Source organism: Cherax quadricarinatus, chromosome 7 (assembly GCF_038502225.1).
Source record: "Cherax quadricarinatus isolate ZL_2023a chromosome 7, ASM3850222v1, whole genome shotgun sequence".
Classification (NCBI taxonomy): domain Eukaryota; kingdom Metazoa; phylum Arthropoda; class Malacostraca; order Decapoda; family Parastacidae; genus Cherax; species Cherax quadricarinatus.
The window spans coordinates 68,579,487-68,586,057 of NC_091298.1; the positions used below are offsets into that span (position 1 = coordinate 68,579,487).

General features: G+C 42.3%; 1 protein-coding gene across 4 annotated transcripts in view; it reads left to right on the forward strand.

The window, feature by feature from the left end:
- The window catches only part of ASPP (Ankyrin-repeat, SH3-domain, and Proline-rich-region containing Protein), a 533,257-nt gene that overhangs the window by 63,523 nt on the left and 463,163 nt on the right, over positions 1-6,571 (forward strand). The window lies entirely within an intron of this gene.

Consider the following 6,571-nt stretch of genomic DNA (forward strand, 5'->3'; position numbering starts at 1 on the left):
GTGTCACAGTAATAACAGTGTCACAGTAATAACTGTCACAGTAATAACAGTGTCACAGTAATAACAGTGTCACAGTAATAACAGTGTCACAGTAATAACAGTGTCACAGTAATTGTCACAGTAATAACAGTGTCACAGTAATAACAGTGTCACAATAATAACAGTGTCACAGTAATAACTGTCACAGTAATAGTGTCACAGTAATAAGTGTCACAATAATAACAGTGTCACAGTAATAACAGTGTCACAGTAATAACTGTCACAGTAATAACAGTGTCACAGTAATAAGTGTCACAGTAATAACAGTGTCACAGTAATAACAGTGTCACAGTAATAACAGTGTCACATTAATAACAGTGTCACAGTAATAACAGTGTCACAGTAATAACAGTGTCACATTAATAACAGTGTCACAGTAATAACAGTGTCACAGTAATAACAGTGTCACAGTAATAACAGTGTCACAGTAATAACAGTGTCACAGTAATAAGTGTCACATTAATAACAGTGTCACAGTAATAACTGTCACATTAATAACAGTGTCACAGTAATAACAGTGTCACAGTAATAAGTGTCACAGTAATAACTCACAGTAATAACAGTGTCACAGTAATAACTCACAGTAATAACAGTGTCACAGTAATCACTGTCAATGTAATAACTGCCACAGTAATAACAGTGTCACAGTAATAACAGTGTCACAGTAATAACTCACAGTAATAACAGTGTCACAATAATAACAGTGTCACAATAATAACTCACAGTAATAACAGTGTCACAGTAATAACTCACAGTAATAACAGTGTCACAGTAATAACAGTGTCACAATAATAACTCACAGTAATAACAGTGTCACAGTAATAACAGTGTCACAGTAATAACTCACAGTAATAACAGTGTCACAGTAATAACAGTGTCACAGTAATAACAGTGTCACAGTAATAACAGTGTCACAGTAATAAGTGTCACAGTAATAACTGTCACAGTAATAACAGTGTCACAGTAATAACAGTGTCACAATAATAACAGTGTCACAATAATAACAGTGTCACAGTAATAACAGTGTCACAGTAATAACAGTGTCACAGTAATAACAGTCACAGTAATAACAGTGTCACAGTAATAACAGTGTCACAGTAATAACAGTGTCACAGTAATAACAGTGTCACAGTAATAACAGTCACAGTAATAACAGTGTCACAATAATAACAGTGTCACAGTAATAACAGTGTCACAGTAATAACTCACAGTAATAAGTCACAGTAATAACAGTGTCACAATAATAACAGTGTCACAATAATAACAGTGTCACAGTAATAACAGTGTCACAGTAATAACAGTGTCACAGTAATAACAGTGTCACAATGTTAACAGCGCAGGGATGGTACCATAATACAGTTGACTGTGAGTTTCAGAGACGGAAGCACTGTCACAGTAACAGTGCTAATAATGACAGTGAGGCAACAACGATGGGGCAGTGATCACGGTGAAGCTGTGTGGTAACGGTAGCTAGTAGCAACGGTGAAACTGTAATGGCAACGGTAGCTAACAGTGGAACAGTATCAACGGTGAAACATGGTAATCGTAGCTAACAGGGCAACGGTGAAGCTGGGTTGCGGTAGCCAACAGGGTATCAGTAGTAACGGCGAAATTGCGATGGTAACGGTAGCCAACAGAGCAACAGTATCACACAGGATTCCCCGGTAACCTCCCTACAATACCACAAATTAAACCCCCACCAACCACACTTTAACCCCAGCCCCCCTTATGGGGGGGAAGCGCAGTGCCTGGGAGAGGAGGACTGATCCAATTCCTTGGATCTAGAACCCCTCACTGGCATTAGGAAACCTCTGAAAGGTCATCGAATCGTTTACCATTATTGTTTTATTATATCTAAGCGCTAAACCAGTTAATGAGAGAAATTTGCAGTATCTGGGGATATCTGCCTGGAAACGCTTGGCGCCACAGTGGCTTTTCCAGTCCAGTCTTTGTCAAGATTGATGGACTGTACACATCGACTCAAGGCTGAGGGACTGATCGCCTCAAACTACTCCTCTTATTCCACCTTTTTCCGCATTGGACTGAAGAAACCTCTGTGGTGAACCGTTTCCAGAATAAAAATACCTAATTGTTGCCAAAGTGTCTCATTTATCAAGTGTGTGTGTGTGTGTGTGTGTGTATATATATATATATATATATATATATATATATATATATATATATATATATATATATATATATATATATATATATATATATATATATATATATTACACAGTTCTATGATATGGTGACAGCAGTGTAATGTGGGTTTTCGATACGTGGATAGGGTAAGAATACTCACGTAGGCTGGTAGTACGTATAATATAACGGAAAGTATGGGAAAGCGCCAACAGCCGTCCTGCCTCTCTGCTCCCTAGCCTGACTGACCCATGAGTGCCTATCCGTGAAACACTTCATAAATCAACATCCGAATTTACAAGAGTCGCAAACACTCGAGCAAAGCCATCCAAAATCAAAGTAGGTTCGAGAGTTATGCTGACTAATTTTAACAAAACGTCTGCAATGCCTAAGCTTGATCAAAAGTTTGTTGGTCCTTATCGAGTAGTTGAACATATCACTGGTAATAAGTATAAGGTTAGAGAAATTAGTACTGGTCAGTATAAAGAATCGCATTTAGATCATATGAAGTTAGTATGTGATGATAATGATGTTCCAACCCAGACTAATGTGACAGACTCTGACAATCCTCCTGATCCTGTACTCTCTACCTCTGATACTCAGTCAGACGATCAACCTGAATGTCGTTATTCCCTACGTACACGACAGGTATTGAGAAATCCTCAAGTATCATTTGTAACTACCAATTCAGATTTGCCTCAAATACAGCATGAGTTAGCCAGTGCTACAGAGTTTGATCCTCCCAGAGATGACACCCATTCTGCATATGTCAATCTCACCCTAGCAGAGTTGGCGTTAAATGTAAATAACCTGTATAGATGAATAATTACAGTATCAACTTATCAGTATTCAAGATTTTTTTTTTTTTTTGTGTTCACGTTCTCTCCGAATTCTGAGAGTTAACAGTCTAGATTTGAGTGCACCGAATCTGCCTTTCTGTTAACACTTCTTTCTTTGTATATATTCCTTCCTCAGAATCCGTAGATCACATGAATACAGATCGATCAATCAAATTTTTTTTATAACTTCGATTGTGTAATTTCAACGTTGAGTTTCATTCGATGAGTTGTGCTATATTATACCTTGTATTGCATTACAGTTTCAGTTACGTAAGCTTCCATTCCAATGTTCTACTTACGTATGTTATAATGTTCAATTGTTGTGTACTTTGACATTGTATAGAATCAGCCCAAGCCGTACACCTGCCGTCTCTAAGTTGTATTAGTTGTATGTTGGGACGACATACATTAGCGTCGCCGAGCTCTCAGTAGTAGTACCAGTTCCTAGTAACCAGTTATCAGTAACCAGTGTACCAGTAGATGACTCACTACCAACCGTCTCTGCGTGAATCACTGACTGTATTCATATTGCTGCTGACCATAGCAGGATTTCAAACACCCCCTCACCCATAGGCACTCATGGGTCAGTCAGGCTAGGGAGCAGAGAGAGGCAGGACGGCTGTTGGCGCTTTCCCATACTTTCCGTTATATTATACGTACTACCAGCCTACGTGAGTATTCTTACCCTATCCACGTATCGAAAACCCACATGACAGCAGTAAGACAAGAGAGAGAGAGAGGGGTGGGTGGATTGCATTTTCTTGGACTGCAAGAAGGCCCGGTGGCCTGGTGGCTAAAGCTCCCGCTTCACACACGGAGGGCCCGGGTTCGATTCCCGGCGGGTGGAAACATTTCAACACGTTTCCTTACACCTGTTGTCCTGTTCACCTAGCAGCAAATAGGTACCTGGGTGTTAGTCGACTGGTGTGGTTCGCATCCTGGGGGACAAGATTAAGGACCCCAATGGAAATAAGTTAGACAGTCCTCGATGACGCACTGACTTTCTTGGGTTATCCTGGGTGGCTAACCCTCCGGGGTTAAAAATCCGAACGAAATCTTATCTTATCTTATCTTAAGGCGTTTGACACAGTTCCACACAAGAGATTAGTGCAAAAACTGGAGGACCAAGCAGGGATAACAGAGAAGGCACTACAATGGATCAGGGAATACTTGTCAGGAAGACAGCAGCGAGTCATGGTACGTGGCGAGGTGTAAGAGTGGGCACCTGTGACCAGCGGGGTCCCACAGGGGTAAGTCCTGGGACCAGTGCTGTTTCTGGTATTTGTGAACGACATGACGGAAGGAATAGACTCCGAAGTGTCCCTGTTTGCAGATGACGTGAAGTTGATGAGAAGAATTCAGTCGGATGAAGACCAGGCAGAACTACAAAGGGATCTGGACAGGCTGCAGACCTGGTCCAGCAATTGGCTCCTGGAGTTCAACCCCACCAAGTGCAAAGTCATGAAGATTGGGGAAGGGTAAAGAAGACCCCAGACGGAGTACAGTCTAGGGGGGCCAGAGACTACAAACCTCACTCAAGGAAAAAGATCTTAGTGTGAGTATAACACCAGGCACATCTGAAGCGTTCATCAACCAAATAACAGCTGCAGCATATGGGCGCCTAGCAAATCTCAGAACAGCATTCCGACATCTTAATAAGGAATCGTTCAGGACCCTGTACACCGTGTATGTTAGGCCCATATTGGAGTATGCGGCACCAGTTTGGAACCCACACCTAGCCAAGCACGTAAAGAAACTAGAGAAAGTGCAAAGGTTTGCAACAAGACTAGTCCCAGATCTAAGAGGTATGTCCTACGAGGAGAGGTTAAGGGAAATCGACATGACAAGACTGGAGGACAGGAGAGATAGGGGGGGGGGATGATAACGACATACAAAATACTGAGAGGTATAGACAAGGTGGACAGAGACAGAATGTTCCAGAGACTGGACACAGGAACACGGGGACACAGTTGGAAGTTGAAGACACAGATGAATCACAGGGATGCTAGGAAGTATTTCTTCAGCCACAGAGTAGTCAGGAAGTGGAATAGTTTGGGAAGCGATGTAGTGGAGGCAGGATCCATACATAGCTTTAAGCAGAGGTATGATAAAGCTCACGGTTCAGGGAAAGTGACCTAGTAGCGACCAGTGAAGAGGCGTTGCCAGGAGCTATGACTCGACCCCTGCAACCACAACTAGGTGAGTACACACACGTGGAGCTTTCATTTTTTCATAGATCTTTTAAGTAAGGTCGCTACAAAGCGAAGCAATTCACCAGCCCAACGCAGGTTATTAATTACAACGGAATTTATAATTTTAACCTGATTTTCCACTGGTTTAATGGTACTCACCTAACTGTGGTTGCAGGGGTTGAGTCATAGCTCCTGGCCCCGCCTCTTCACTGAACGCTACTTTGTCCTCTTGTCTCCCTGCTCCCTGAGCTTTATCATACCTCGTCTTAAAGCTGTGTATGGATCCTGCCTCCATTACATCACTCCCCCTCAGACTGTTCCACTTCCTGACAACTCTTTGACTGAAGAAATACTTCCTAACATCCCTGTGACTCGTCTGCGTCTTCAATTTCCTTGTTTCTGTGTCCCATCTCTGGAACATCCTGTCTCTGTTCACCTTGTCTGTTCCTGTGTACTCACCTAGTTGAGGTTGTAGGGGTCGTGTCGTAGCTCCTGGGCCCCGCCTCTTCACTGGTCGCTACTAGGTCACACTACCTGAACCGTGAGCTTTATCATACCTCTGCTTAAAGCTATGTATGGATCCTGCCTCCACTACATGTGGAGTGTGTGTGTGAGAGAGAGATCAAGGAACCTGGTTTATCCTCGCTTGGTATCGAGCCTGACTACCTCCCATTATTTCCCCAGGGTTTAGTGCTCCTTGCCTACCAACCTACTCCATTATTATTATTATATTTATTATCATTATTACTATTATTTAATATTATCACTAAGAATGTGACTTTTTTTTTTTTAGTTTTTGTAATGAACATGAATGTGAGAGAATAATTCTCTCTCTCTCTCTCTCTCTCTCTCTCTCTCTCTCTCTCTCTCTCTCTCTCTCTCTCTCTCTCTCCCTCTCTCTCTCTCTCTCTCTCTCTCTCTCTCTCTCTCTCTCTCTCTCTCTCTCTCTCTCTCTCTCTCTCACTCTCTCTCTCTCTCTCTCTCTCTCTCTCTCTCTCTCTCTCTCTCTCTCTCTCTCTCTCTCTCTCTCTCTCTCTCTCTCTCTCTCTCTCTCTCTCTCTCTCTCTCTCTCTCTCTCTCTCTCTCTCTCTCTCTCTCTCTCACTCTCTCTCTCTCTCCTCCTCCTCTCCTCTCTCTCTCTCTCTCTCTCTCTCTCTCTCTCTCTCTCTCTCTCTCTCTCTCTCTCTCTCTCTCTCTCTCTCTCACTCTCACTCTCTACACAGGGTTTGACAAGGTTAAGGATCCCTAGCTTTATTGACAGCTATTTACAGGTTAAGGATTCCCTAACTTTGTTGGCAAGCTAAGAGCTGTTACCTACATCAGCTCATTTGAAAGCATTTTTGTTATGAGACATACAAG